This window comes from Camelus ferus, chromosome 23 (genome assembly GCF_009834535.1).
Source record: "Camelus ferus isolate YT-003-E chromosome 23, BCGSAC_Cfer_1.0, whole genome shotgun sequence".
Classification (NCBI taxonomy): Eukaryota; Metazoa; Chordata; class Mammalia; order Artiodactyla; family Camelidae; genus Camelus; species Camelus ferus.
The window spans coordinates 7,635,141-7,662,133 of NC_045718.1; the positions used below are offsets into that span (position 1 = coordinate 7,635,141).

Below are 26,993 nucleotides of genomic sequence, written 5' to 3' on the forward strand. Positions count from 1 at the left end.
TATATACAACATATATCAAATTATTATGTTGTGTACTTTAATACAATTTTATATGTCAATTACATGTCAATAAAACTGAAAAAAATTCTCTTTTTAAGTTGGAAAAGAAAAAGATAGCTGAAGTTTCCTTACCTCTCTTTCCTTGGATATGGAAACGTTTTAGACTTGGTGAAACTACCACTTGACACAGATAACGTAGGAAGCAAAAGACAAATAGTTTTTTGAGCTCGAAGCTTATTGGGAGAAAGACAGAAGTAAGGAAAAGCCTGTGTGTTCAAGTGACTAGGAAAGAAGTGAGTGCTTTTGTTATTAGTATGAACATGTGTGTCTCCGTACTACTGTGCCTTCCTGCCAGCTGCCATCTCTCTGAGACGTTTGGGTGTCAAATTGAAAAGGCCACTTTCCTTTTCTTACTTAAATCTTTCCTTAAATCTTACTTAAGTAGCAATCAGCGCTTTTTCTTTAAAAAACTGGAAGTTTCCATTAGGTTTTAGAAAGTTAAGTTTATCTCGGAGACGTAAGTAATATGTTAACATTGTGCTCGAGTCTCCGAAGGAGCTGAGTACATTAACTTGGAATTTGCTGAGCTTGTGGTAAATTGATACCCAGCCTGCAGTGGCTACAGGAGGATTTTTGTCTTGTCTTCACACAGAAGAGAAAATGCAAGGGAGTCTGGGTCAATTAATTGCCTGCCCGGGTACAGCCCTGTCTACTTCAGGCAGGGAAAACCGGAGAGGGCTGACTGGTTTGCTCTGGAAGTAGCTTCTTGCCAAGAGAGCTCAGTTTCAAAATCCTAGAAACCATATGTGTTAGTTTAATCAGAGTTCGGCCCCGAGGAGAATTAAAATGAAAAGGAACTCCACAATTAGAAGGTGTGGAAGTGAAAAGCCGACTAAATCAAGCCCTCAGAGAGGCAGTGTGGGCTGGTGAGATTACATTCTTAGGGTGTATAATAGACCAAGGTTTTGATTTCCAGATCCTTTCACTTAAGAGCTTCTATATCTGAATTCTAGAGGAACAGAGGCCTGTCTCAGGCTTTTCTCACCTCTGTTATAAGGGCTTCATCTTTGTAGTTCTTACCTGCAGCTGAAAAAAGAGCAAGTCCCAAGTTTGCAAGGGGTCTGCACCGAGGTTTGTAGCAAAGGCCTGGACAAGCCTCCCTTCGAAATAGGGTTACTTCTTCTTCTTTTCCGGTATTTATTTTCTGTTCTGTTGAGTTGGCTTGTTACTTAAAAAGCAGAATAATGAAGAGATGATAATCTCATGGAGGGTCATAGGAGCCACTCTTGCAGTTATTTTGGGGGGAATCTTTGGGGGTAACATCTGCTACAATAACTTGGATACAAGTTACACATTGCTCATTGCCAATTAGTATTGACACGTTGCCATGGACAGGGCAGTGGTCCAGTCAGATGGAATGGGATTGGGGCAGAGCCTGGCTGCGTTCCCAGTAGTGATGGAGAGACTGAAACTGAGTTTAGAAGTTCTGAGAGATAAATTGGTCTCTAGTCTTAAAAAACCCGGCACTAACATATGGTAGTTTTATTTTTAATTTTTTGAGGAACCTCCATACTGTTTTCCATAATAGCTGTACCAATTTACGTTGCCACCAACAGTGTACAAGGATTCTCTCTTCTCCACATTCTTGCCAACACTTGTTATCTTTTCTGTTTTTGATAAAAGTTACCTGAACAATGACATCTTGTTGTGGTTTGGATTTGCATTTTTTCTGATAACTGGTGGTGCTGAACACCTTCTCATGTACCTGTTGGTCATTTGTATGTCTTCTTATGACAAATGTCAATGCAGATCTTTTGTCCATTGTTAAATCTGATGATGAAGATGATGATTTTGCTGCTGAGTTGTTTGAGCTCCTTATGTATTTTGGATATTAACTCCTTATCAGATACATGGTTTACAAATAGTTTCTCGTTTCATGGATTGCTTTTTCATTCTGTTGATTGTGTCCTTTGATGAGCAGAAGAGTTTTATTTTGATCCAATTCCCCTTGTCTATTTTTGCTTTTGTTACCCATGCTTTTGGTGTCACATCCAAAAAATTATTGCCAAGACCAAAGTCAAGAAGCTTTCCCCTATTTACTTCTAGAGTTTAATGGTGTTGGGTCTTACATTTAAGTCTATGATCCATTTTGAGTTGATTTTTGTCTATGGTGTGAGAGAAGGGTCTAATTTCATTCTTCTGCATTTGGCTACCCAGTTTTCCTAACACCACTTATTGAACAGACTATCCTTTCCCCATTGCTGTTCTTGACACCCTCATCAAAGATCAGTTGACCATAAATAGGTGAACTTGTTTCTGGGCTTTCTATTCTGTTCCAGTGTTCTGTAGGCTTGTGTGTAGGCCAGTGTCATAGTATTTTGTTCCCACTTCTGAGTATACATTCAAAGGAAATTAAATCAGTAGCTCAGAGAGATGTCTGCACACTCATGTTCATTGCAGCAGTATTCACAATAGCCAACCTATGGAAACAACCTAAATGTCTATCAACAGATAGATGGATAAACAAGGTGTAATATATAGTGGAATATTATTCGGCCTTGAAAAAGAAGGAAATCCTGCCATTTGTGACAACATGTATGAACCTGGAGGACATTATGCTCAATGAAATGACTCAGACACAGAAAGAGAAATATTGCATGATCTCTCTTATATATGGAAGTATATCCTCACTCATGAAAGCACAGAGTAGAATGGTAATTGCCAGATGGTGGTGGTTGGGGGTAAATAAGGAAGTGCTGATCAAAGGGTACAAAGTTTTAGTTATGAAGAATGAATAAATTCTGGAGATCTAATGGATGCATGGTGACTATAGTTAACAGTACTGTATTATATACTTAAAACTTGCTAAGAGGGTAGGTCTTAAGTATTCTCACACACACACACACAAAAAAAAACCCTAAAAAAACTGGTAATGACATGAGTTGATGGATGTGTTAAGTAGTTTGGTTGTAGTGGTGATCATTTCACAATATACACATATATCAAAACATCAAGTTGCACACTTTAAGTATGTACAATTTTTATTTGACAGTTATACCTCAATAAAGCTGAAAAAAAAAGAAAAACAAAAGAAAACCCAGCAGTAACAACATTAATGTGTAAGGAACACATAATAAAAAAATAGAAACACTACAAATTAAAACAATTGTCCTCTAATAAGCAACTAGTAGATGGTCTAGAAATGATTTTTGTTATTCACATACACATTGGCTACCTCTGTCTTTTTCAGGAACTCTATTCCAGTGCTCATTGCCTTCTCCATCCCTTTCTACAAATATAATAATTGCTCTTCAATTCACAAATAATTTTCAGCATACAGTTTGCTACGTACTGGGCATAGAGATGAATAAAATAGTGTATGATGCAAGGAATTTACCTAATCTCAGTAGGTAAATATACATGTAAACAAATTCAACTTTATGCAGTATTTTAAGTATAATAATTCAGATGTTCAAGGGATAGAGCTAGAACTGATGAAATAATTCTTAAACCCATGTGAGGTATATAAAGTGTTAAAGATGAGATGTTTAATTGCATTTAGAATGAAGAATGTGAGTGGATTGATCGCTGTATTATTGTTGGCATGATTTTCTCTATCAGATGGTAGAAAGTCTATTTTAGTCTTGTCCTGTTCTATTCATTTCTTAGACATAGGCCTGTTAGACAAAGTTTGAAATCAGTGATAATGTTGCAATTATGTAACTCCAATATATTAATTAGAACACAAGCTTTTAAATGAGAATGTCAGTGACATAAAAGAGGTTCTTTTTGGCACAATAAATAAACATGATAGTCTGTTGGGTTTTTTTTTTCATGGTTTGTCAGCTTCAATTCTTGTTTGTACTTAAGTCTTCTCTTTTGATCTAGAATAATAATGTGTTTTAGAAAAGCAATGCACCAATGCATGATAAAACTCATTTTATAAATGAACTTAAAACTGGACTTGGCTTAGATTAGCTTGTTCAAGCTAAGCTCCTTTGAACTCTAACTTCCCTGCAGTAGTTTGTCTCATAAGCAGGAATTTTTCTGAAGCTGGTGCAGTGAACTAACATGGTTATTAGATTACCTTAAATCAAAACTATGTGATAGTTTATGCTGAAATTAGAAGAATTTGAAGTGAATTCTTTTTCCTTTTATTCAGGAATGACTTAAGTTTAAATTATGTTATTCAAAGGATACTGGAGCTTTCATAAATTATTCATTTGCAAAGATCTAGCTATTTCAAGCCACATCCCCTGAAACAGAATGAGTTGAGTAAAATGGTTTCATTTTGCCGAAGCATTCATAAATATCCCTTTGCCTTACTTCCGCAACTAATTTGGATGTCTGTTAGCTTACGGACACATTTCCTGCTATCAGGTTATCTCATCTAATAGTTCCCCTTTCTAGAACAATTTGGGCGTGAGTGTTTTCTCATTCCGATTATCACAGTAACTTCGAAACTGAGAGAAAAATTAACTGCTTCCCCAGGGATTTCAGCAACTCTTGAGTCTTCCTGTGCAAGCCAGCCTTTTCCTTAACATCTGGGACCTCATGTCTTTCAAGAGAGGCAATACCTCTTTCCTTTTTCTGTGTCTTTCTGCTTACATAGATTTCTATAGTAACACACTTATTGTCTGAGATACTGTTGTTCATGCATTTTTGCTACAGGTAGTTTGACTACACGTTAATTAGGACCATTTATGAGCATGATGTTTTCTGGGTAGGTTTCCCTTAGTCTGGACCAAGTGGCTCCATTGTTTGGCACAGATGCTCAGCTGGTAATTAATCATCTATAATTATGCTTTGGAAAAACCTCATATGCAAAGATGCTTAATTTGTGATCAGAGCCACAATTTAGAAATAATTCTAGAAAACGTATGTTTTCTAGAAAGATTAACTCAGTAGCTGGGAGATTGCTTCTCTTCCTGAAAGCAAGTATCATTTAGTGCAAATGGTGTTATTTAGTACAATATTATTAAGCTTTGTTTGGTTTCATGTTCTGGCTCATTTATCCTTTTCTTCTCCTTCCCCTTCCATGCAAAATCCCTTGACGGTAGGTTCTGCCATTGACTACCTTTGTGGTGAGTGAGGTTGGGGTTGGGGTGGAAGATCATACTAGGAACAGCATTTCCTTAAGAAAGACTTGACGGCAGCTCAATAGGAAGAGGTGGCAGGTTCAAAAGTCAAGGCAACTGAAGCCAGAGAGCAAAATAAGGAGGAGTGAATGGGTTTTAAGTAAAAGCAACAAGGCCAGGTTGATTAATTTTGCAAGAAATTTCATAACGAAGTTAAGGTGACCAAAGGAGAGCAGTGAGGGAGTGGATTAGAATGAGGAAAATTTACTTAAAGCTTGAGCAGACTTGAGTATGTTCACCTAGAGGAAGAAGCCAGTGAGACTGGAGAGGTGGATGGCAAAAGGAGAGGGGATAGTTATTAAAAATTCTTAAAGGAGATAGAAGCAGGGAAATGGAGAGCTCTTGTGGAGGGATTAGCAAGAGCAAAGAAGCAGAAAACCACCTGAGAGCCTAAAACGAGGTAAGACAGAATTATGACCTAGGGACTGTGACGGTTAAGTGTAGGTGTCAGTTTGGCTGGGCTGTGATGCTCCATTGCTTGGTCAAACACCAGCATAGATTTCGCTATGAATGTGATTACATTTAAATCAGCAGACTCGGAGTCAGATTACTCTCCATAAAGTGGGTGGGCTTCCTCTAGTCAGCTTCAGGCCTTAAGAGCAAAGACAGTTTCCCTGAGAAAGAAGGGATTCTGCCTCCAGGTTGCTCTGCTTTTGGACTCCCTGGCTCTCCAGCCTGTCAACTTGCCTGGCAGAATCTGGACTTACCAACCCCACAACTGTGTGAACCAATTCTTTAAAATAAATCTCTTTCTCTCTCTCTGTACATATCCTGTTGGCTCTGTTTCTCTGGAGAACTCTGACTAGCACAGACATTCATGATGGAGTGGAAAGTTTTGAAGATGCTCAAGTTAGTGATGTCAATCTGTTTGCTTTTGGTAAATGGTAGACTATGGTATGTAATGGAAGTAAGGAGTCGGCTTGAAAGTGGAAACGTTTCCAAAGCATTTTTAGGGAGGTACATGGAACTATGAATTCTTCCAGAACGGGGAGCCTGTCTGACTCATTTTGTATCCCCAAATCACAGCACAATAGTTGACATTAAGAAAGGGCTCAACAAATGTTTGCTGTTTGTCACATACGCCAAACAAAAGGACTCTGAAGGATTCAGCTAAGATTAGATACTGTGAACTCAAGGCGAATAAATTGTTACTGCTCTGTAACTTTTTGCAATGATGCTGGTTCTCTGGAAGTTGGATCAGGAAAAGTGAGCTGTGGGAATCCGCACAAGGAGAACTGCTCAGGGTCAGGAGACTGAGATCAGCTAGTACGGCAGTGAATGAAGCGCGTGCTGTGAAAACCACTGATGGTGAGGCCCAGGCTGCATAGAAAAGTACAAGGAGTCAGACTGGGATTGTTGGTCTTGGAGGACTGGACCAGCCAAGGGATTAAATGACTGAATGAAGACAGGGCGCATGTTTAGTGGGAGAAGCAAAGTGGAGAGATGGGAAAAGGGAGGGGTTTGTCTATGTTCTGTAATTCTCAGACTAGTTTTGGGTGGCCCAAGTAGGGGGGAGATACAGATTGGGATTAAAGAATATACATTCTTTTGCTATATATATATATATTTTAAATTCTGTATTAAATAATCTAAGAACACTTTTAACAAATGGAAAATATAGTCAATAACGGCATAGCATTTCCTACTTTAATTACAAAAAATGATCGAGGGGCAGGAGACTTCTGTAGGTGCTGGGTCTTTCTAGATGCCAAGCAGGGTGCTGAGTACTAAGAGCACTCAACTTGGAATTAGAAGATCTTGGTATGAGCCCAGGCTTTTGCGTTTGCTAGCCAGACAAACTTGGGCAATTCCTATAGCCTCATTAAGCTTTTATATTATAAAAAGTGAATGATAATAATACTTTATGATAAGATGAAATGTACAAGGGCTCTTTTCAGCTATAAATTTAAACATTAGGTAACATCTTACAAATATTAATTAGATGTGGTGCTATCCTTTGAGGGACATTCTACTTGAAAAAGATATTTAAGGGTTAATTTTTAGTTAGACACTGGCATAATTACATGAAAACATCTGAATTATGTTTATTAATTTTATTACATTTAATAATTATAAATATTTGACAGAACATTATTATTTAATCCATTGTAAACCAAAATACAGATTTAAAATGCATCTTCATGTATCTCAAATGTTGTGGTTTTCCTTTTCAAAAAGATAATTCTTATCATTCTTATTGTTTCCACCCCTAGGAACATAGATGGAGTAGATTTGTGTGTGGGTTTAATTTACTTTCAATACAATAAAAATCCTAGACATAGAAGAGTAACTATAACTTGTATATACTCTGAATATGGCTAATGTTAACCAAAAGGATTCACTTCATGTTAGAGTTTAAGCCAAGAATAAAGAAAAAATAAGTATTCAGTTGTATAATTCATATCCTTTTTGTCACTAAATATTTATTTTTTACAGTGAATATTTTAAATTCTGAGATTCAGGCTCTTAATAGAATTCCTAGGCTATCTATCCTTAATTTACAAATCTTATCTTGAGCATTAAGACCCTGTGTAATCAACACAATATTTAGTATAAAATGTTTGAACCATTAACACTCACACTTTTCTGCACCTGAGGCGATATTTAATCATGTAATCATACAAGACATGTCACTGTGAAAGGGAGTCCTTTTGCTTTGGACTCTGTGGAGGAAGGACCTCTTCCCATCAACGTGACTTTAACTGATCCCCTGAGCTCTTGCCCTCATGGTCCCAGGGAGCAGCAGAACCCATGTCTTGGCAGGAGGCGAGGAAGAGAACAGATGCACAGAGCATTCAGGTTAGAGAAAAGGAGAGTTTGGGTCTCTTGCAGCCATTCCCAAGAGTGTTAGTTTATAAGCTAAGCTGCTGCAACAGAAAAACACCCAAAGTGTGGGAGTTTCAATGGGGTCAGATCTTATTTCTCTCTCACGTAACAAGAGTCCAGGGGAGGTTGCGTGCCCTGATTGGTGAGACAGCTTTGCCATCATCAACACGTGACTTCTTTCTCTAAGGTCTAAGGCAGCTCCTTTAAGTGTCCCCTTTCCCAGCCATCAGAGGAGCGAAAGAGGAAATGAAAGGCCAGCCTCTTTCTTGTTGTGGCCCTGACCCAGAGGTTGCTTTTACCACTTTCTTCACTTCCCCTTGTCCAGAACTTTCATGGTCACACTTAACTGCAAGAAAAGTTTGGGTTTCTATCCGGGAAGGTTAATGCCCTAAAATTAGTGGTGTCGCCCTTTACTCTTCTCTCTCCCAACATCAGGCTGTAGTTTGTAAGTGAGTTCTGACAATTTGACTTCAGAATGATCTCTGTTATTCTCCACATTCCCACAGCCCTCCACATCCCGTGCCTGGGCTACTCCAGTGACCTTCCAGTGGGTCTGTCTGCTTCCATTCTCACCCAGCTAAGTCATTCCTCACAGAGTAGCAACTGAATTTCAAATATGTAGAACAAAGCTCATCAGTCTTCTTTTTAAGCCCTTTGGCGTCTTTTCTCTTCCACATAATAAAGTCCACACAGCCCACCATGAGCCACAAGACCTGGCAATCTCCAGACTCCAGCCTACCCAGCCCTGTTCTTGCACCATGCTTTCGCTATGTTCTGGCCACTGTGTTTCCATCTTTTCTAGAGCACAGTGATTTCCAAACCTCAGGCCTTTAAACCCGTTATTCCTCGTTCTGTGAATGTTTTTCACTGGGTTCTCTGCACACCTGCCTCACCCCCACCTCTTGGCACTTACCCAGTGTCATCTCTTCTGAGAACCTTTCCTGATTGCCTTTTTTTTTTTTTTTTTTAACATTTTAATTATTACCATGTTTAATGAAGGTACTGGGGATTGAACCCAGGACCCCGTGCGTGCTAAGCACACACTCTACTGCTGAGCTATACCCACCCCCACCCCGACTGCCTTTTCTAAAGCACCATGTCTTGTGCCCAGTTACTCCTCGTCACCTGGCCTTGTTTATTTCCTTCACAGCGCTTTTTAAATTATGTAATGATCCTATTGTTCCCTTATTGATTGATTGGTTGTCTCCTCTCATTAGAGAGTGTTACCCGTTGGTTCCCAACAAGGGTCCTGCTGGAGACAAAAGAGACTGAACTGGGTTCAGAAACAAAGGCAAACTTTATTCTTTGAGCAGAGGATGGAGAGGTGCCAGCTCGCTCTAGAGCATGGGCTCTCCCGCCAGCCGGGGGTAGGGGGGACACACACGGCTGCTTTATGGGGTCTCGGCAGCGGGGAGGGGGCGGGGTTCCTGCGGGGCGGGGTTCTCCCCGGCCGGCGCAGCCGCACTGCTCTCGGCCCCAGGTGGCAGTGCGGCCCGCAGCGTCTCTGCACACGGGCCGCCACGCCACGCAGGCGTGAATCGCGTACCCGGCGCCTGTGCACATGGGGCCGCGCGGCCATTTCGCGCCAGGGACTCGGTCTGAAGGACCCGGTGTGAATGAAACCAGACTGAGCACAAAGGAAAAGGAAAAACAAACAAACAAAAAGGTTAGACTTTATTTTATTATCCAGATTCTATTTTCACTTCCTGGGAATCATTCATGGGCTTTGCTGTTGACAAAAGCAATCCTGCGGAGGGAAATGTGTTTGGTTCACCCCTGGTTCTCAGACTCTGGCACATAAAAGAGCTCAGGAAATGTCTGGTGAGTGGTCGGCGGAGTGAAGTGGGTGGACTTCACATGCTTCTTCCAAATACGAATCGGGTGGCCGTGATAGGAAAACCAAGTGAAGAGAACCTTGTGAAGATTTGCCTCCTGTGGCTTCATTTCTGACCGTGAACTGCTTGTCACACCTGAGCCAGGAACTCGTCAGCCTCCACTGGTGTTTAAAGTTTTACTGGTCTCCTTTGTGGGTGGTTGAACGGTGACCCGCTCCCCCCTCATCCCCCAAAGTTACGTTCCTGTCCAAATACCTGGACCCCGTAAATGGCACCTTATTAGAAAAAGGGACTTTGCAGATAAAACGAAGTTTAAGGACCTTGAGATGAGATTATCTTAAATTAACCAAAAGTAGGTGGGTGCTAAATCCAATGATGGACATCCTCATTGAGGCAGCGGGAGATCTGAGAAACGGGAGAGCTTTATGTGAAGACAGGGACAGAAATGAGTGACGCAGACACAAGCCAAGAAAGGCTTGAGCCACCAGAAGCTGTAAGAGGCACGGAGGGGGCCTCCCCTCAAGCCGTTGAAGAGAGTGGCTCTGCTCTCACCTGGATTCAGACTGTCCTCAAGGACTGTGAGAAAATACGTTTCTGTTGTTTCAAGTCACCCCAATAATAGTTTAGTAGAAGTATGTTCCGAATTTTACATGAAACATACTTATACCAAGGAAATTGTTTATTGTGTATCCGGCATTCTGATTTAACTGGGCAGCCTGCATTTTCCTTTGCTAAATCTGGCCATCTTACCCGAATTCCAATAATATTCGAAAATGAAGAATTGGTTGAGAATGATAGATTCTGCCAAGTAAGAACTGGCATCAATTTAAAAAAAAAAAAAAGTCAATTGAGTAACTAAAAATGAAATTAGTGTCATGGGAGTTTTAACTATGCTACAAAATCCTGACATTTTGCCCAGAAAAATAACTAAACAAAATGCTTGGGAATTTAAAAGATTTTTTGCACATTTTAAGTCTGATCCAAAACTATCTTAGAAGGGGCTCTCTTGTTTCTTGTGACTGTAAAAACTGAGAACTAAATTCCATCTGACCCTGACAATGTTTTTAGATCTCTGGTGAATTACTGTTGATCAAATTGGGGACTGCTTCTTATTTCTCCTACCGGCAATTTATTAGATTCAGCTTGAAAATAGGTAAATTGAAACACAGGAATTAAAGAAATTAGACTGAAAACAGCTTTCGATAAAGCACATTAAAGGACGGTGTTCCCCCCAAGGCCTGCAGGTGTTTCTCGTGATGAGCGGGGAGTCTCTACCAGCCCATTTTTCCTTCACACGCCTCAGGAGCAACTAATACCACCCAAGGGGCAAAACTCTGGTTTCCTCTGCTTAAATGTTGTGTTCTTAACGTTTCTAATCACCTTCTTTTTTACTCCCTTGTGAGTTTTTAAGCACAAATATCATGCAGGCTATTGAAGAAGTAATTAGACTCATTTCAGGATCAGTTGAAGAAGTGAATGGGGGGGTGGTGCGGGCTGGGGAGACAGAAGGAAAGGGAACAGAGACAAAAATCTCCCACATCTGAACTTTATTTAATAAAAGACTAAGTGATGGGCAAACCAGGTAAAAAGAGCCTTATGCAGAGAGATTCCTGTTTCCTTTATTTCTGACTTGAGTACGCTGAATAATACACACACCTGAGCAAGGACAGCCTCCCTTCCCCCCTTGCAGTGGAAGAATTTAGACTCTGCAGGAAGGAAAGAACAGGAGAGGATTAAAGAGTGAGGTCTGTGTGGGGAGTGGGGTGCCCGTGAGGAAAGGGGGTGGGGTATGGATGTAGATGAAGAAAGCAGAGACTTTACAAAGCAGTTGTCCCAGGAGAAAAACAGAATTTGCTAGTGATATTCTACCAAAGACAGACCCCTGGCGGGTCGTGGATCAGGACTAGAGGAAGTTTCTGGAGGGTTTGATATCGATGCAGTAACATATTTTCAATCACTCATTGACTGCTCAGTGTGTGTCAGGAGTTGTGTTAGAAATGGGGCTTCACTTTAGAGAGAGGAGAAAAACATGTTAAAAAAAAAAAGCAGCCCAGCGTTAATCCTCACAGTAAGCTGACGATGCAGAGATTCCTATCCCCATTAGGCAGGTGAGGGTTTGAAGGTTTATCTAGGTTAGTGCAATGACTCAACCAAAAAACAAACTCTTGACTGCCATATTTTCCGTTTTCCTTGCTGCCTGTGTATTAGAAAATGCTTATATTAATAGTTGCTCCGAAGTGTGTCCTACTTAAAAAGTGTTGATGATTTAATAATTAAATTTCAGTTGTTTTACTGGAGAGAAACCCATTTCCTTGATAAGAGCAAGAGTTGACTGTCTCTGATTTTAGTGGCTCTGTTCCCTGATAGAGCTTCACAGGCTACTGACATTTAAGAGCTTCCTTCACCAAAAATACCCGAATGGAAATACAGTTACCAGAGAAAGCAGTGTTTTGACTCAGCACACAGACCAAAAGCATCAGAGTTAGTGCTCACTGGGATAAACTCACCTGATCAGCACTGTTTTTGATACCTGCCTTCTGCCATTAAGAGACGGCTCCTATCAGCATCTCCTAGGTAGGGCGACCGTGCGTGGGTGGGTCAGGACAGCAGCTCTGAAGTGTGCATTAGTGCAGTGCTCCTCAAGCTTGAACGTGCTTCCGGCCCCCCGTCTTGTGAGGCTCTAGGTCTGAGCTGGGGCTGACACTGTGATTCTCAACGTAGACGCGCCCAGGTGGCACGGGGGCTGCAGGTGCACAGACAGACCACACTTAGAATCGCAGAAGCTCAGAGTGAATGCAGAGCATCCTTCTGATTCAGAACCTGCCTTGATCCCAGAATGCCATACAGTTCAACCAACTTGTTAGAAAATAATTACTGCGTATCGACAGTATATAGACACCGTGCCCAGTACAGAAGACATGTATGTGGGAAAGTACAGTGTCCGTGCATTCGCGATGCACGCTCCTGTACGTGGGAGTGGCGTGGAAAGAGAGCAGGAAATGATTCTTTTTATTCTTGTTTGCATCTTATTGCACATTACAATAAGCATGTTGATTTTTTTGTAATTTGATATAAAAATATTATTTTAAGGAGCAGTTTACATTGAAGGGAAGAGAAACAGTTAGCATGTAACATGTTAAGGCAACATTTAGTGTTGCTGTGAGAGCCTGGGTGAGGGAATCTCACTCTGGCACTTTTAACTTTATTATAAAACAAGTAGGAATAGGTTATAGGTTATTCTAGGAGTGTGGGGAAACATGATTACATTTGGTTTTAAAATGGTCGTTTCGAATTCAGACTGATTTGCAGGTGATAAGCCTGGAGGCAAGAAGAGCAGTCAGAGGCTGTTGCTATAAAGCAGGAAAATTGAGTCTGAATGAAGGGGTGGGGTCTGGGGAGACTGACTCAGCTAGTAGTGGGTTGTATGTGGGGAATAAAGGGAAGAGAAAAGCCAAGGACGAGTACCAGTTACCTCGTGCAGGTGGCTGAATGGGTGCTGACCCTGTTCATTGAATGGAGAACATGGGGAGATTTTGCAGTTTGACTTGGGAATGGTGTCTCTCAGCTCTGATGTCTACTGGGTTGTTGGAGATAAAGTTGTTGGACTTAGGAGAGATGCCTGGGCTGAGAATAGAGACTGGGTGGTGACTTAAGTCATGACACTATTACGCTCATCTAGGAAAAATAGATATTGCTGAAGCTTTTTAGCTGGAGGGCACACACATGGGCTACAGAGGGTCCTGAATCTTCACAGTTTGTGTGAAAGATTTAACTTTTATGTGAATTTTTCTGGGGACAGGGATTCTGAGGTTTTGTGAAATTCACAAAGGGGCCTTTTACCCTGAAAAGTGGAAGAACCACAAGGACAGAGTGTGCAGAGAGACCAGGATGAACCTGAGATTCTGACAAGAAGGTTTGGAAAAAAGATAATCAAAAGATCAGAACAGAAAAACCCAGGGAATGCCAACACAAGGGAAACCTCATGGGGTGTGCCAGGCCCTGAAACTCCACCTGCCCCTTCATTCTGCCACCTTCTTCCTGGTGTAGATTCTGGGGAAGGAAAGGCCTGGCACCTGGAAGATGGGGCCACAAACAGTGATGAGGTTTGGGGGTAGAAATAACAAATTAGGAGAAGACCGAGGACCACTCAGTTGAACGTCAGGCCTTGGGATTTATGGAGAGACTATTCTTTAAAATTTTCTGAAACCTAAAAATTTCCAATTACACCTTCAGTAAAGAAAATTAACAAATACAATCCTGTTAGTGTAAAGAATTCTTGTCCATGGAACTTTAATTGCTTCCTACTCATCAGGCTGTATGGAATAAGATGAAAGCAGAGTCCAGCGTTGGCTTCACCTGGCGAAATTAAGATAAAGGATCAAATGTCTTTTTGAAGTGCAAATAGAATATTCATTTTTGATTCATGTTCTTTGCAAATACATTATGTTTTGGAAGGTTTTCACACCAGTTGAACTGAGAACAATTCAAGCTTGATCTTGTATCTGTCTTTTTTTTTTTTTTTAAACACTTGCCACACTTTAACTTTGTCATCACAACTCAATTTGCTACTCATCCTTATAGGTTTAGGGCAGAAAGAAACTCAGGGACTTTGTTAGCGTGCTAAAAAAAAAAAAGATGCTACTTGTAATCCAAAAAGAGAAGGCACAGGGATCTCTGCCATCAATACTTTTCTCACTGGAGTGTTTACTCATTGGCCAAAGATTATGGTTCTACCGTCGTCAGTAACCTTTCTGTTGGTAACTGTTAGTTTTCTATGCTGCATAACAAATTATCCCCAAGCCAAGTGATTTAAAACAGGCAGTTACCTCTTGGTTTCTATGGGTCAGGATTTTGAGAGGGGCTTAGCTGGGTGATTCTTAGCTTGGGATCTCTAGCGAGGTTGCAGTCATCTGAAGGTTTCACTGGTCTGGGGATCTGATTCCAAGAGGACACATTCGTGTGGCTGTTGGCAGGAGGCCTTGGTTCCTCAGCATGTGAACTTACTCATAAGGTTACTTGTGTGTCCTTACGGCATGGCACCTGGCTTCCTCCAGACTGAGTGATCCAAGAAAGCTTGGTGTCTTTTATGACCTAGCTTGGAAGTCACACTCTGTCATTTCTGCAGCATCTTATTGGTTACAAATGTCTATTCCACGAAGTGAGGGAGACTATACAAGACTCTACAAGGATGTGAATTCCAGGCGGCAGAGGTAGCTAGGGGCCCTTGCAGAGAATGCCTACCATAGTAATGAAACCTGTTTTTAAACAAAGTGTTCTCTTGGAGTACTGAGATTATAAATTTTAATAAAACCATCATCACCACTTCTACCACCACCAACCATGCTGATTTTTTTTCCAGTTTCGAGAAATAGTTGAGGTATATTGAGATACAGTTGACATATAACATTGTATAATTTTAAGGTGTACAGCATAATGATTTGATGTATATATATATTGTGAAATGATAGCTACACTGAGTTTAGTTAACATCTATCACCCAAGCTTGCTGCTTCAGAGGTATGTCAAAGGTCTGCACAATCACTAATTAAGACTGACATGCAGTGAGGTCCTGAAATAAAGCTACTGTCTATAACATCACTTCAGCCGTGAAGAGAGTGAGCACCTATGAGTTTTCCTTTCCATTTTTAACATAGCCAGGGAGTGACCTCTAAATCAGGAACCTTAGGTTTCACTGTGAGTCAGCTTTAATGGATGGCAGGGCCAGGTAAAGCTGGGGTTCAGCAGAATAGTTAATGGATATATTTTCAGTAGATTGAACTTGGCAAGCGATCAGTTGCTTTTAGTCAAGAATTTTTCCCCAGGAGGATTAAGCCTTTGTTTCATGGAAAATAATTACTCCATCTCTTCCTAATCCATACAACCTATAAAAGACTAGTCTGTGAGAAGTACCAGGAGTTTCATAACCCTTTAAAAAGACTTCCCTGTTTCCTTTCCTTTTTTGGGGGGCCTCCAAAAATGCCATTTCTTATTCATATATGACTGAATTCTAAGACAACTTGTGCCAAATTGTGAACTTAGAATTAATGTAGGTTGTGAACTTAACAAGATGCCTTTTAAATGTCCCGTTAGCAGTTACTAAAGACATGAAGTACGTATGGGAAACAACAGGATGTGGTGCAGGTCAGGGTTAGACTTCACTCTGCAGTCTCTTTCTGCTTTCTACTTTAGTAGCACCTACTTTCTGCAGCTCTTTTGGGCCACATGAACGGGAGTCACTCCATTTTCTAAACATGAGAGTCCTGTCAGGAACTGTGTGTAGGTACGGAGACCTTTCAGTGGGGTGGGTTCCATGCCTCTGGATCTAGAGAAAGAAGTTAACGTGAGCGAGTAGGAGCAGAGATGTTTTCTGGAGGTCACTGCTAGCCTTCACGATACAGGAGATTAAGGAGTGCTCTTTTGAAATTTAGAAATCTTTGTTATGGTCTTATTTGTAGCTTTTTTGTTCTCGCAAAGTATTTCAGTGCTAGTTATATTTGAGAACAGTTTGGCTTGACTACCTGAGGAATTATGCAAGAAGAGGGGGGATTTTAAAATGCGCTGTCTAAAAGGGTTAGTGAGCTTCATGAAGTCATGAACACTCCAGTGACACTGGTTGTATTTACTCCTGAAAGTAGAGATGCAATAAATTCACTGTAACTTCAAATTATGACACAGAAATTCATACCTGTTTTTATCCCTTTGCTGATAAAATAATGCAGATATGCCTCTTAAATCCGAATGGGAACGTGACTCCCTCTTTGAAGAATTATTTCCCGTTTTGTGGGTAGGATATTTATATCATTCTCAGAAAATTGTTACCTTGGTGATTCTTAGAACTTATTGATAGAGTAGAAGATTGGCGATCAGGAGCCCTCGCACCTGTACCTGCAGGCAACTTAATCAACATCACACAATACTAATAAACAAGAAATTGCATGAGTTAAATTTGTTTAATGAATGGTTAAGACAGTAGCCTTAAGGAGACTGTTGTCCAAAAATGCAGATATGTGCAAAAATACTTATATATGCTGAAAGAGAATGATAAAATGTTATAATTCCCCAGAATACAATTTTTTTCACCTGGAGAAATCTGGGAATGACTGGATAGCTTGGGCAGGCTGACCCTTTCCCCAGCAATGCTCAGAAGCTAAAAACTGCTGATGGGCTTGTTCAGGAGACTAGTGAGGCTTCGACATCCCTGCCCTTGAACCCAGGGTAGTTCCCAGGGTTGGCTAAGGCCAGTGAGCTGAAAGACTCCAGAGAGCTGGTGAAAACATCCCTACATGATCGCCATCCACAGTTATCAGGAGGCAAGTGGTCTTGGTGGATGGGAAATGAGAGGGTATGGATTCCGGAAGCTCCTTGGCCTCTCTGCAGCACCTCATCTAAGGAGTCTGTTGAGGGTGATGCATGTGAGAGCGCCAGCATGATGTGGGTGCTTAGTGATGAAACAGTGTGTGAGTAAATAAATAACAGCCTCCCAATCAGTGTTGGGTGAAGGAGACTCTGGAAGGGGGCAGTAGTGTGGAATAACAAATAAAGACCAGAGGACCAAGTACCATTCTGAGTGGGAACGGGGCTCACGGACGGGAGCAAATGGAAGGGACCAATACAAGGTTGTGGTCATTTCAGATTTTCCCCTTACGCATTAGGACCTGTCTTAACCTGGCTCCTCCTGTTTCACGAATGCTTCTCATTCTCTCCATACTTCTTACTGTGCACAAATCCAGCGCCTGGACATGCCACACACTCACGGTCAGACTCCTCCTTAGCAAACCGTGACACCTTTGCTTTCCTGACTTGAACTGTCTGCTTACAGACAGTATTGCGTTCCCCAGCCTCCGTCAAAATCTGGTTGTGCCAGTTGCACCTGAAATTATGTAATTTGTTTAAATATTACACAAACGGATGAAATATAAATGCAAAAATAAAAGAATATTGGTTCCATGAAAATTTAAGTCAAATGATGTGCAGAGATGCAATAAAATTTAATTGCTAAAAAAGAATGCTCTCCAAGTAGATGTGGGTGAGAGAAGCAGAACTGAAAAAAAAAATTGAAAGATTCTGCACGTGGGTTTTTGGTTTTTTTTTTTTTGTTTGCCTGGTGCAGTATCATGGTGAGGGTAATACTGTGGACACTGGAGCCAGGCCTGCCTGAGTTGAAAGCTGCTGCGCCCTCTGGGCAGCTGGCTGACTCTCAGTGCCTCGGTTTCCTCACTGTCAAATGGGGATAATAAATAGCCCCAACCTCATTAGGTGGTTGTGTGGCTGCAGTGACACTAGCTACCCAGAGTTAGGCTACACTTCACAGGCCAACGGCACAGCGCCTCTCACTGCAGACACCAGACTCGAGTCTGAAGTCCCCAGCTGGCTGCAAATTGAGGGTTTTCACTCTCTTCCCAAGTTTGATAATTCACGGGAATGACTCACAGAACTCAGGAAAGTGCCAGGCTTAGGACTGCAGTTTCATGATGATGAAAGGATGAACATCAGGATCTGCTGAAGGGAGAGATGCTGAAGGTGAGGTCTGGGAGGAGCCGAGCTGCAAGGCTCCCGGTCGTCCTCTCCCTGTGGGGTCTGGACGCTGTTACCTCTGCCGAGCACTTCGATGTGTGACAACGCTCAAAAGTACTGCCAACGGGGGAAGCTCACCTGAGCTGCTATGATGCCCAGAGTTTTAACTAGGGTTTCATTTCATAGGCTTGAGTAACTGGCCACACAGCGGAACTCAGTCTCCAGCCCCTCTCTGCTTCCTGGAGGACGGACTGATAGCACCTGGAAAAGCCCCAAACCCCTCGTCACATGGCTGGTCTTTGTGACCTGCTCAGCCCCATCCCGAGGCATTTCCTTGGTGTAAACTGCCTGGGGGTCCACCATGAGTCACCTTGTTAGCATAAACTATCGGGGTCCACCATAAATAATAAAGGCATTCCTCCCACTTGGGAGATTCCTAGGATTTAGAGGCTGCCTCCCAGGAACCAGGGACAAAGGCCAGCTGAATTCTCCATTATTCAGTGGCTACATGAGTTAATGTCTGAAAAACACTTAGAACAGTGCTGACATGTGGGAAATACTATTAATTTCGCCTAAATAAGGAATACATACTCCACTTTGAAGATGCCAAAATGAAATTCGCATATCTACTGAATATTGGTATATTTTTAAACGAGTAATTATTGGGTATAGTAGGATCAGACAGGAGGACTTCTGCTGTATTCTTTGTGCTGTGTTTCTTTTAGGGCCTTTTTTTTTAAAACCTAGAAAAGAGAATGAACAATAATTTTATGGTAATAAACCATCTTGGAAATTAGGCAGAGTAAAACTTACTAATAAGGGCCAGAGTTCTAGCCCTGACTTGGTTTTTTATTGGTGGTTAACTTTAAATAATTCCTAACCTCCATGTTTTCTTTGTCTGGCATTGGTCTTCCTGCTTAGGGATCATTCGGCACTAGAAGCCTGTTTGGATGAAGGATATAGTTCTTCCCTGTCTTAAATTCCCTTCTCCCTCCTGTCTGCTGTTTTGTTTTTTTTTTTTTTAAGTTTTAATTAAAAAAACATTACTCAGATCAGATTCAGATCTAAAAAGTTGTCTTGTGGGAGAGTCAATGTTCTGATTGATTTGCTGTTATTATCCATATTATTATTATTATTCAGATCACAGAGACCTGCAGTAATAGTATCACAACATTGTTATGATAATGGTGAATATCGAAAGAGATGGTGGATATTCTGTGAGCTGATAGAATTTGAGGGCTAGAAAATGTTTTTATCCTGTTTTCACTTTAAAAAAATTGTTTCTCTAAATAGTTTTTATTCAATGGTGATTTAATATAAATTTGTACTAGTATTTATTGACTGTAAGCTATATGTAAGACTATTGCCCAAGATAGAACAAGACAGAAACCCTAGTATGTATAAGTGTATCTGAATCTGTCATCTATTTAGCTCCAGATAGGTATAAACAACTATATATACGGTTGAGCAGAATGAAGAAAGTGTGATAAAGTCTTATAAAACTCATTGATTATAATAATGAAAATTGTTACTTGAGTATGGAAGACATTTTTATGGTCTCATAGAAGTTTTTAATGGTATTGATAAATGAAGTTTACTTTTTCCCTCAGAATATAACATTAAAATATTCTTTATTATTTGAATTTCTTATGTCCTTCATATCCAGAGATTGGACTTGGAGCAACCTTGTACTTGTAGAAGAACATTGCTCACATGGGTCTTGTGAGACAGGAAAGGGTCTTTCAGTCAAGCGTGCTTGGGAAATACTGGGGTATTTTTCACAGTTAAAAAGAAGCTAAAATGTCTTACGAATATTTGAGACTAAGGAATATCCTACAGCATTTCCCAGATATATTTGCCCATGCAATTCCTTCTTTGTGGAATACCCATTAATTCCCCCAAGGCACGTCAAACAGGGCAAAAAAATTCCCCCAAACCCCAAAAACATGTCTCAGAGTATTCCCTAACCAAAGACAAAGTGCTCTTGACAGTCTCGCGCAGAAAGGGTTTGATTTATATTTTCCAAGTTGTTCTTAACACTTTGTCTACTTTAGTCCCTAGTTAATAGTTTTTGGAAGGCCAATGTACAATAGGTATAGTGTGAAACAGTTATAAAAGGCCGAAATATCAGCAGGACTTCACAAAAGTCTAATGCTGAATGACAAAGCAGAAATACAAAAATTGGATGTAGAACTTTGTTTTGCACAGAATATACCAATAGATGTTCACAGTATGTGCATTAAGAAGAAGTTAAATTATGTTTATGATCTTTGTCAAAAAAGACATTTTTGGAAAGATGTCTGTAAAGAATGATTTAAAAATCCTTTGTTTAGAATTTCTGTTTTACTGATAAACTTCAGCTGTCTGGAAAATTAATTTACACCAAGCATCTCATTCCCTAACAGTGCCAGGTTATGGAAGAGAGATGTGGCCATGATGTGGAGGAAAAACCACTGTGATCGGGAAACCAGGGCCTCTTACTGACCTGGTTACGTTGGATACAGCTTTTCCATTTCTCTTGACTGTTAACTTTTCTCAGGTGTGAAATAGGGATGGCAACGTCTGTTTCACAGGATTACTGTGAAAATAAAATGAGACCACAGACATGAAATCATCTAGCGCTCACTTAGAAAGCAGAAGACTATAATAAAGTTTCTTTAAAAGCAATTTACTATTGTTATTTGAAGTCTAAAAAGTCCCCAAATCACTTAATTTTCCTAAGGTTTTATCTGTGGATGATCCAACAGGTTTTAAATTTTTAGAAAAAGCCAACTGTGGTTAACAGGGCCAAGCCCTGAAGGATGGTGGGGGATGAGGTCTGAGAGGGGTTAAATGGATTTAGTAATTACTGGTGATTTTCAAGAGAGCATTTCCGTGAATGGTGAGGGTGGAGGCTGGGTTGCAGGGATGTTATCTCCAGGGTTCCTTTAAGAACCTGGATGGAGAGGAAGAAGAGGAGACATGGCAGAAGCATGGAGGATATTAGGCAAGGGATGTTTCCTTTCTTCAGACTAGGAGAGGATGACATCCTTACATCTCCTGAAGATCAGTAAGAATGAAGAGGAACACAGTGGAGAGAGTACAGATGCAAGAATCTGATCTGTTTAAAGTTCAGGCTTAATGGTGAATTTGCAGTGTAACCTTGGGCGCGGTCCTCAGCCTCTCCAAGTCCCAGTAACACGGAGGTGCTCCTCCCTGCTTTGTCTTCTCCGTGACTTTGGGGTACAGACCCCTTGAAACAAAGCCTCCAAGAACATCTGGAAAACTATAGAGGAGACTATGCAAAATACATATAAAATAGCCTTTTCAGAAGTAAGATGGTCTCTCCATGTCCAAAACGCTTACCTTTAGGGCTGGTGCTGTGAAAATGTTCTCTGCCTGTTAACGGAGGGCGGGTCTGACTCTGGGAGAAGTTATTGAACTGAATTGAATGGATACGCCATGAACATGGCAAATGCACTTTTAGATGACAAGGCAGAGCACTGGCCTCCGTTTGTGAGCTAAGAGCCTTCCTGGCCGCTCTGGGCATGTGCTCTGGTTCTTGTTTTCATTACTCACCAATTGCTGGGGGGCCTGTCAGTTCCGTGCTCTTCAGTTCACATGCTTCAACCGTATCTCTCAGCAATTTTCTGACTCAAAAAATTGCCTGCTCTTTGTTTTCACCAAGGTAAATTGGTACCCACTTAAGGCCCATTTACACAAGGAGGAAAAAAGACTGCATAGTAACCTAGTGTCAAATAGGGCTTTTTCTTTTTCTTTCCAAACCATGTTGTGTTTTGAACACTGATATTAACAGAGTCAAAAGTTAAATTTTTTGAATTTTGGGTCAAGAGACTGTGAAAGATCTCTGGAGTCTGAGCTTTAAATATAACCCCTTAAATTCTGATTTAGTTTATTCTTTAGCTTTAGAATTAATTTTTGGCACAGTTTGTGTTATGTGGGGCCAAGACAAAAAAAAATGCATTCTCCACAAACTGTAAATTCTCCAACCAGAATGTAAGCACTTTAAGAAGGAAAAACCCCGGAAAGATTCTATCTGTTTGCTCTCTGATTTAGAGATTCAGTCCTCAGCCAGGCACCATGCTGGTCCTGGGAAGATAAAGATGAGCAAGGCATTATATTGTTCTCGATGAACTTTGGCACATAGGAAAATAATGTAATTCAGGGTGGTGAACCGTATGGCAGGGCTGTGAATAAAATCTAGTGGTGCATAAAGGGGTGTCAGCGAAACCTTGTACAGGAGCAAAGATGGCCAGTGAGAGGATTAAACAGCAGCATCTCACTGCTTGACAGATTGGAGGTTTTGGCCAGTTGGTACCTATTGCTACCAATATGAGTGGGAGGCTTAGCAGAGAAGTATGACCAGGATGACTTTCATGTTTTGATTGAAGTATCGTTGATTTAGAGAGTTGTGTTATTTTCTGGTGTACCACATAGTGATTCAGTTATATATATGTGTTTGTGTGTGTATATATTGTATATAGTGTATGTAATGTGTGTGTGTGTATGTATGTATGTATGTATGTATGTATATATATATATATATATAAATATAAATAGAATACTATTTTTCATTGTAGGTTATTACAAGTTATTGAAAGATACAGTTCCGTATGCTATACAATAGGACCTTGTTGTTTATTTTATGTATAATAGTTTGTATCTGCAAATCCTGAACTCTTAATTTATCTCTCCTCCCCTTTTTACCTCTTTGGTAACCATAAATTTGTTTTCTATGTCTGTGACTCTGTTTCTGTTTTGTAAGTAAGTACATTTGTATCATTTTTTTAGATTCCACACTTAAGTGATATGCTATTTGTCTTTCTTTGCCTGACTTACTTCACTCAGTATGATAATCTCTAAACAAATTCATAAGCAAACTTCTAAACAAATGAGACGTAATCAAACTTATAATAAGCTTTTGCACAGCGAAGGAAACCATAAACAAGATGAAAAGACAACCTACAGAATAAGAGAAAATATTTGCAAATGATTTGCAAATGACTGACAAGGGCTTAATTTCCAGAATATACAAACAGCTCATACAACTCACTAACAACAACAAACAACAAAACCAAACAGCCCAATCAAAAAATGGGCAGAAGACCTAAATAGCCATGTCTCCAAAGAAGACATGCTAATGGCCAATAGGCACATGAGAAGATGCTCAATATCCTTAATTATCAGAGAAATGCAAATCAAAACTGCAATAGGGTAGCACTTCACACTGGTCAGAATGGCCATGATTAAAATGTCTGCAAATAATAATTGTTGCAGAAGGTATACAGAAAAAGGAGCCCTCCTACACTGTTGGTGAAGCCACTGTGGAAAACAGTATGGCAGTCTCTTAAAAAACTAAAAATAGACTTACCATATGATCCAGCAATCCCACTCCTGGTCATGTATCAGGAGAAAACTATAATTTGAAAAAACACACACACTACAGTGTTCACAGCAGCACTATTTACAATAGCCAAGACATGGAAACAACCTAAATGTACATTGACAGAAGGCTGGATAAAGAAGACGTGTATATATGCAATGGAATATTACTCAGTCATAAAAAAGAATGAAATAATGCTATTTGCAGCAACGTGGAGGGTCCTAGAGATTATCAGGGTGACTTTTTAATTTTGCTTTTGGGCTGTCATTTTTTTTGGGCTGTCATCTTTATTAATTTTTTTAATAATTGATTGGGGGTAAAATTGATACATAATAAATTGTACGTTATCTAGAGACATTTTGACATATTTATGTACCTGTCAAATCATCACCACAGTTAAGATAATGAACAAACCCACCATCTCAAACATTTCCTCATGTCCCTTAGTAATCCTTCCCTTTTGTCCCTTTTTCTTCCCTTTCCAAAGTAAACCACAGATCTGCTTTCTGTCACTTCAGATTAGTTTATATTTTTTAGAATTTCATATAAATGGAATCATGCAGTATGCAATCATTTTTCCAACTGGCTTCTTCCAGTCATAATTATTTTGATATTCATCCATGTTGTGTATCAATATTTCTCTTTCTTTTTTTTATTGTATGGATATGCCATACTTTGTTTATCCATTTACCTGTTGAACATTTAGGTTGTTTCCAGTTTTTGACTATTGAAACTAAAGTCGTTGTGAATATTCCTGTATCAGATTTTATAAGGGCATATGCTTTTATTTCTCTTGGGTAAATACCTAGAAGTGGATAGGTAAGATCGTGTGGTACTCATAGGCTTAATTTTTAAAGAAACTGTCAAGTTGTTTTCCAAAGTAGTTGTTACCATTTTCCATCCCCACCAGCAGTGTGTGAGAGTTTCAGCTCTTCCATATCCTTGCCAATACTTATTATTGTTAGTCTTTTAAAAAATTTTAGCCATTCTAATGGATTTGTAGTGGTATCTCATTGTGGTTCTATCTTGCATTTCCTTAATGACTTATGATGTTTAGCATCTTTTTTTAATGTGATAATAGTCATTTTTAGTCTTTTTTTGAAATGCCAATTTAAATCTTCTGCCCATTAAAAATAGCTTGTTTCCTTATTAGTGAGTTTTAAAAGGTCTTTATATACGCTGGGCATAACTCTTCTATTAGACATGATTTGAAAATAGTTTTTCCTGGTTTGTGACTTTTCATTGTCTTAACAGTGACTTTCAAAGAGTAGCAGTCTATAATTTTGGCCAAATTGAACTTAACAGTTTGTCCTTTTTTTTAAAACAGCTTTATTGTGGTATAATTGATACACAAAGAGTTGCACATACTAGATTTGTACAATTTGATGAATTTGAACGTATACAAACATCTGTGGTACCATCACCACAATCAAGGTAATAGACATATCCAATCCCTTCTGGAGTTTCCTTGTGCCCCTTTGTTTTGTTTTGTTTTGTTTGTTTGCTTAACATGAAATGTACCTTCTTTACAAATTTTGAAGCATACGATACTGTATTGTTAAGTACAGTTACTGTGCTGTACAACAGATTGCTACAACTTCTTCACCTAGCATGACTGAAACTTTATACCCATTGAATAACAAGTCCCTGTTTCCTCCCCCTGCCAGCCCCTGGCTGCCACTATTGCATTCGTGTTTCTTTGAGGTTCTGTGAGTCTGTTGATAGACATTTGGCTTGCTTCCATATCTTGGCTATTGTGAATAACGTTGCAGTAAATATAGGAATGCAGATATTTCTTTGAAGTCTTGATTTCAATTCCTTTATATAGGTACCCAGAGGTAGTATTACTGGATCATATAGTTTTATTTTAAATTTTTTGAGAAATATCCAAACTATTTTCCATAATGCTTGTACAAATTTGCATTCCTATTAAGACTATGCAAGTGGTCTCTTTTCTTCACACCCTTGCCAATCCTAGTTGTCTCTTGTCTTTTTTGATAACAGACCGCCTCACAGGTGTAAAGTGATGTCTCATTGTGGTTTTGATTTGCTTTTCCCTAGTAACTAGTGATGTTGAGCAACTTTTCATGCACCCATTGGCTGTCTCTCTGTATTCTTTGCAAAAAATGTCTGTTCGGGGCATTTGCCCATTTTTAAATCAGGTTATTAATTGATTTCTATGGAGTTGTATGAATTCCTTATATATTTTAGATATTAAACCCTTATCAGGTGTATGGTTTTCAAATATTTTCTCCTGTTATGTAGGTTGCCTATTTAATTTGTTGACTGTTTCTTTGCTATGCAGAAGCTCTTTAGTTTGATGTAGTCCCATTTCTTGAATTTCGCTTTTATTGTGTATTTTGGTGTCATATACATTAATTGATCTTTGAATGTTGACCTGGCTTTACATGCCTGGCATAAGTCTCATTTGGTCATGGGGTATGATGATTTTTTTTTGGTTATAAATATCAGTTTCTAATTGCTTGTTGCTAGAAATACATTTGATTCTTATATGTTGATCTTATATATTGATCCTGTACCCTTTACTAAACTGATCTATAAGTTCTAGTAACTTTTTGTAGAATCCGTTGGATTTTCTATGTCGATAACAATGTCAGTACTAGTGAGTCTGCAACTGAAAATTTGAGGGGGACCCTCAGCAATTGTTAGAGCTCTCTTTCTACACATCTCTCTACTTTATGGTACCCTACCCTACAAACTGCAGCCTCATTGGCCTCCCAGTCTCCCAGATCTGTCTTCTTATTTCAGAGGAACAAATGGGCTCCATCTGGGTTCTCCCACCCTATACCATGGCCTGGAAGTGTTCTGCAGTAAGGTCACAGGACTTGTTACTTGTCCCTCAGGGACCATTGCCCTATCCTTCACTGCCTGATGTTCACTGTCTTGAAAACCATTGTGTCATATATTTTGTCTGTTTTTTGAGTTCCTTCTTTTGTTGGGGGGAGGGCAACATAAATCTAACTTCTGTTACTCCATCTTGGCGGGAAGCTAAAACTTGCAGATACTTTCCATATAACTATGTGTGGATGTATCTCAGTTTTTGTTAAAAGCAGCACTGTAGTTTGTATCCATCTGCCATAATTTATTCAACTGTTTTCCTACTGGAGGGTATTTAGGTTGTTTCATATTCTTCTTTAGAAATGAGTTGTAATGATTGTCCTTGTTAATATCATCTGACTGAATTTTGCACAAACAGTGAATACTTACTGAGATACTTAAAATTGTATACATATCAGCAAAATTGAATGCTTATTATGTGGCCAGAATTTTATTAGG

At 39.8% G+C, this 26,993-nt stretch overlaps 1 long non-coding RNA gene across 4 annotated transcripts in view; it reads left to right on the top strand.

Moving 5' to 3' along the window:
* Window positions 1-26,993, top strand: part of LOC116659338 — a 329,390-nt gene that overhangs the window by 18,275 nt on the left and 284,122 nt on the right. The window contains exon 1 of one of the 4 annotated variants that reach the window (XR_004314688.1): window positions 9,512-9,630. The exons of the other annotated variants lie outside the window; for them this stretch is intronic. This is a non-coding gene — a long non-coding RNA (uncharacterized LOC116659338). Of the gene's footprint in view, window positions 1-9,511; window positions 9,631-26,993 lie in introns of those variants that run through there. 4 annotated transcript variants of the gene reach the window in all.